Raw genomic sequence first — 5,576 nt, 5'->3', positions numbered from 1 at the left:
CTATTGAGTCGTGTCGCTCCTTACTTACAGTTCGTTATCACTCTTAACATTTAAATCTTGGCAAATCCAAAACACCAGTGCAGTGATTTTTGCAAGTGCGTTTAGGTGTTAAATTCCAATTAATAGGCACGTATTATTTCAGCCACTTGTGTTTAACAAAAAAAACAAACAATGGAATTATTTACTGATCTTCAGTTGTTGTGATTTTAAAAGTTCTGCTTTTGTTTCAGCCAATCGTGTATCTCCCCCCAAAAAAATACTTTTCAGACAATTAACTTCAAAAATATTTGTAAGTAAGAAGAAAACTCTTTATTGATTTCACCTCTTGGATATACAGTACAGATACTTCATTCAAGAAATTCTAAAAAAATCTCAAGTAAGTAACTTTTTTTTTCTCTTTATGACAAACAATTTTAACTTTGCTAAATGATATAGAAATTTAATTCAATAAATTATTAAAAAATTATCAGTAAGTAACAATTTCTTTCTTGAAGTCAACTCTTGGATATGCAATACGGAAATTTCATTCAAGAAATTATGAAAAAATTATAAGTAAGTAGCAAATTCTTTTAACAAAAATCTAAGTGTTAGAGTGATAATATTCTTAATGGCTTGTTAGCTCAGTTGGTTAGAGCGTCATGCTAATAACGTGAAGGTCGAGGGTTCGATCCCCTCACGAGCCATAGTTTTGACCTTCGTATGGTAGCTCCATAAGTTATTTTAGGGATATATTTTATATCAACATGCACAGTCGACATAGCTTTATTTCATTTTTTAAGGTTCATTTAGACGAGGTTTAAGAAATTATCAAAAATTGTAAGTAAATAGCAAATTCTTTCTTGAATTCACCAGCTGGATAAACAAAAAGACATTTCGTTCAAGAAATTATGACAAAATTCTAAGTAAGTAACAAACTCTTTCTTGAAGTTACCTCATGGATTTCTTTCTTGAATTCACTTGTTGAATAAACAAAAAGAAATTTCATTCAAGAAAATATGACAAAATTCTAGGTTCACTTAGAGTGGCGACAACACATAGAAAGACGACACGCACACAGAGACGACAAACATCACTAGAGACATTTACGACATTACCAAAAATTGTAAATACAAATTTTTCTGAATTCACAGCTGGATAAACAAAGACATTTCGTTCAAGAAATTATGACAAAATTCAGTAAGTAACAAACTCTTCTTGAAGTACCTCATGGATTTCTTCTGAATTCACTTGTTGAATAAACAAAAGAAATTTCATTCAAGAAATTATGACAAAATTCTAGGTTCACTTAGAGTGACAACACATAAAGATGACAGCACACAGACGACAAACACACATAGACACAGACAACACCCACAGAGAGGACACATGCACAGAGACGACACACACACACACAGAGTCCACTCAGACATAGAAACAACACCACAGAGAGACACATGCACAGAGATGACACACACACACAGAGTCCACTAAACAGAGACAACACAGAGATGACAGACATACAGAGACTTGCCTTTCCTTGGCACCTTTCCAAACGAGCGGGGATTCCCCACTGATTCCTACACATTGCAAAAAGTGACCAGAAAATTTTGACAAAACAACATTTTACCTTAATTTTCAGTTAGCCTATCAGTTTTTTGGTTTTTTAGGGACCAATCAGGAGAGATATGCAAAGTCGACATAGCTTTATTTCATTTTTTAAGGTTCATTTAGACGAGGTTACGCGCGTAACCTCGTCTAAATGAACCTTAAAAAATGAAATAAACCTATGTCGACTTTGCATATCTCTCCTGATTGGTCCCTAAAAAAACAAAAAAACTGATAGGCTAACTGAAAATTAAGGTAAAATGTTGTTTTGTCAAAATTTTCTGGTTACTTTTTTGCAATGTGTAGGAATCAGTGGGGAATCCCCGCTCGTTTGGAAAGGTGCCAAGGAAAGGCAAGTGATTCGTCTCTTTGTGTCTGTCGTCTCTGTGTGTTTGTCCTCTCTCTGTTTGAGAGGACTCTGTGTGTGTGTGTCGTCTCTGTGAATGTGTCCTCTCTGTGGGTGTTTCGTTGTGTGCTTGTCGTCTCTATGTTTGAGTGGACTCTGTGTGTGTGTGTGTGTCGTCTCTGTGCTTGTGTCCTCTGTGTGGTTGTTTCGTTTCTGTGTGTGTGTGTGTGTTTTCTCTGTGTGTGTGTCGTATATGTGTGCGTGTCGTCTTTCTATGTGTTGTCGCCACTCTAACTGAACCTAGAATTTTGTCATATTTTCTTGAATGAAATTTCTTTTTGTTTATTCAACAATTGAATTCAAGAAAGAAATCAATGAGGTAACTTCAAGAAAGAGTTTGTTACTTACTTAGAATTTTGTCATAATTTCTTGAACGAAATGTCTTTTTGTTTATCCAGCTGGTGAATTCAAGAAAGAATTTGCTATTTACTTACAATTTTTGATAATTTCTTAAACCTCGTCTAAATGAACCTTAAGTGTGTGTTGTCTCTGTGTGTTTGTCGTATCTGTGTGCGTGTCGTCTTTCTATGTGTTGTCGCCACTCTAACTAAACCTAGAATTTTGTCATATTTTCTTGAATGAAATTTCTTTTTGTTTATTCAACAATTGAATTCAAGAAAGAAATCCATGAGGTAACTTCAAGAAAGAGTTTGTTACTTACTTAGAATTTTGTCATAATTTCTTGAACGAAATGTCTCTTTGTTTATCCAGCTAGTGAATTCAAGAAAGAATTTGCTATTTACTTACAATTTTTGATAATTTCTTAAACCTCGTCTAAATGAACCTTAAAAAATGAAATAAAGCTATGTCGACTTTGCATGTTGATATAAAATATATCCCTAAAATAACTTATGGAGCTACCATACGAAGGTCAAAACTATGGCTCGTGAGGGGATCGAACCCTCGACCTTCACGTTATTAGCATGACGCTCTAACCAACTGAGCTAACAAGCCATTAAGAATATTATCACTCTAACACTTAGATTTTGTTAAAAGAATTTGCTACTTACTTACAATTTTTTCATAATTTCTTGAATGAAATTTCCGTATTGCATATCCAAGAGTTGACTTCAAGAAAGAAATTGTTACTTACTGAGAATTTTTTTATAATTTCTTGAATTAAATTTCTACATCATTTAGCTAAGTGAAAATTGTTTGTGATAAAGAGAAAAAAAAAAGTTACTTACTTGAGATTTTTTTATAATTTCTTTAATGAAGTATCTGTACTGTATATTCAAGAGGTGAAATCAATAAAGAGTTTGCTTCTTACTTACAAATATTTCTGAAGTTGATTGTCTGAAAAGTATTTTTTTTTGGGGGAGATACACGATTGGCTGAAACAAAAGCAGAACTTTTAAAATCACAACAACTGAAGATCAGTAAATAATTCCATTGTTTTTTTTTTTTTTGTTAAACACAATTGGCTGAAATAATACGTGCTTATTAATTGGAATTTAACACCTAAACGCACTTGCGAAAATCACTGCACTGGTGTTTTGGATTTGCCAATATTTAAATGTTAAGAGTGAAAACATTTTTGTGTTTGTGCTAACGAAATGTAAGTAAGGAGCGACACGACTCAATAGTAACCGAAACTCTAAAAACCAATAACCCTACTTCGGAAGTTTCAAGCTCCTATCTGCAAAAATGTGGAATTAAATTCTTGAAGTAATTGATACTTAATGAAGAAAAAGGTGAAAATTATAGGTTTTATGAAATTGATCATAAGACTTAAATTATTCTATCAGATACGTAGGCACTTTAAGATGAAATTTGACTCGCATATGCTTTGTTCCAAATATTTTCCCGGAAGAAGAAAAGTTCAACTTCGATTCTGAATTTTCTTAATGAAAATGAAATAAGTTATTGATCAATTCTATTTTCACAAAATGATATCAAAATTTTCCATTTCAGTTAAAAAAAAAATTCTGGTTAGTCTGAAGTTGATTGTCTGAAAAGTATTTTTTTTTGGGGGAGATACACGATTGGCTGAAACAGAAGCAGAACTTTTAAAATCACAACAACTGAAGATCAGTAAATAATTCCATTGTTTTTTTTTTTTTGTTAAACACAATTGGCTGAAATAATACGTGCCTATTAATTGGAATTTAACACCTAAACGCACTTGCAAAAATCACTGCACTGGTGTTTTGGATTTGCCAAGATTTAAATGTTAAGAGTGATAACATTCTTGTGTTTGTGCTAACGAACTGTAAGTATGGAGCGACACGACTCAATAGTAACCGAAACTCTAAAAACCAATAACCCTACTTCGGAAGTTTCAAGCTCCTATCTGCAAAAATGTGGAATTAATTTCTTGAAGTAATTGATACTTAATGAAGAAAAAAGGTGAAAATTATAGGTTTTATGAAATTGATCATAAGACTTAAATTATTCTATCAGATACGTAGGCACTTTAAGATGAAATTTGACTCGCATATGGTTTGTTCCAAATATTTTCCCGGAAGAAGAAAAGTTCAACTTCGATTCTGAATTTTCTTAATGAAAATGAAATAAGTTATTGATCAATTCTATTTCCCAAAATAATATCAAAATTTTCCACTTCAGTTAAAAAAAATTCTGGTTAGTCTGAAGTTGATTGTATTAAAAGTATTTTTTTTGGGGGATATACACGATTGGCTGATACAAAAGCAGAACTTTTAAAATCACAAAAACTGAATATCATTAAATAATTCCATTGTTTTTTTTTTTTTTGTTAAAAAAAATTTGCTTAAATAAAAAGGGCTAATTAATTGTAATTTAAAAACTAAAAGCAATTGCAAAAATCACTGCACTGGTGTTTTTGATTTGCCAAGATTTAAATGTTAAGAGTGATAACATTTTTGTGTTTGTGCTAACGAACTGTAAGTAAGGAGCGACATGACTCAATAGTAACCGAAACTCTAAAAACCAATAACCCTACTTCGGAAGTTTCAAGCTCCTATCTGCAAAAATGTGGAATTAATTTCTTGAAGTAATCGATACTTAATGAAGAAAAAGGTGAAAATTATAGGTTTTATGAAATTGATCATAAGACTTAAATTATTCTATCAGATACGTTGGCACTTTAAGATGAAATTTGACTCGCATATGCTTGTGGGTATTAAGCGTTTGAATCTGATAAGAAGAGAGAGAGACTTAATTTCCAATATATAAGGTATAAATTACCTTAAGAATGGGATGATATACATTCAGTTCCTTCTTACAATTTGGAAGATGAAGGAGAATGCTGCAAATAGACGCTTTTATTTCGCTAAACTTGGCGAGCAGCTTTTTAACTTAACTTTATAGAAACTTCAATAGTTTAGACGAGATAATTTCAAATTTTTTATAGAAACCACATTAATTTAAACGAAAAGTAGTAAATGCAATTTAATTTTTATTTTTATTTTATCAGATACGTAAGATGAAATTTGACTCGCATATGCTTGTGGGTATAATGCCTGTTTATTTTTTTTATTGTGTTCGTGGTAACGAACTGTAAGTAAGGATCGACACGGCTCAATAGTAACCGAAACTCTAAAAACCAATTAATAGCTTGCTCGCTTGCTGTTACAAAACTCCTGGTTAATAAAAAAATCGCGAA

At 32.0% G+C, this 5,576-nt stretch overlaps 2 non-coding genes across 2 annotated transcripts; one reads left to right on the top strand and one right to left on the bottom strand.

The window, feature by feature from the left end:
• Nucleotides 1-609: 609 nt before the first annotated feature.
• TRNAI-AAU (transfer RNA isoleucine (anticodon AAU)) lies at nucleotides 610-683 on the top strand. The gene has a single exon. It is a non-coding gene; the product is annotated as a tRNA-Ile (tRNA).
• A 2,187-nt stretch (nucleotides 684-2,870) lies between these two features.
• Nucleotides 2,871-2,944, bottom strand: TRNAI-AAU (transfer RNA isoleucine (anticodon AAU)). The gene has a single exon. It is a non-coding gene; the product is annotated as a tRNA-Ile (tRNA).
• Between the last annotated feature and the right edge of the window lie 2,632 nt (nucleotides 2,945-5,576).

Source organism: Artemia sp. Qi Xiang Cuo, chromosome 7, assembly GCF_049724085.1.
Source record: "Artemia sp. Qi Xiang Cuo chromosome 7, ASM4972408v1, whole genome shotgun sequence".
In the NCBI taxonomy this organism is placed as follows: Eukaryota; Metazoa; Arthropoda; class Branchiopoda; order Anostraca; family Artemiidae; genus Artemia; species Artemia sp. Qi Xiang Cuo.
This window is presented reverse-complemented; position numbering and strand designations above follow the sequence as displayed.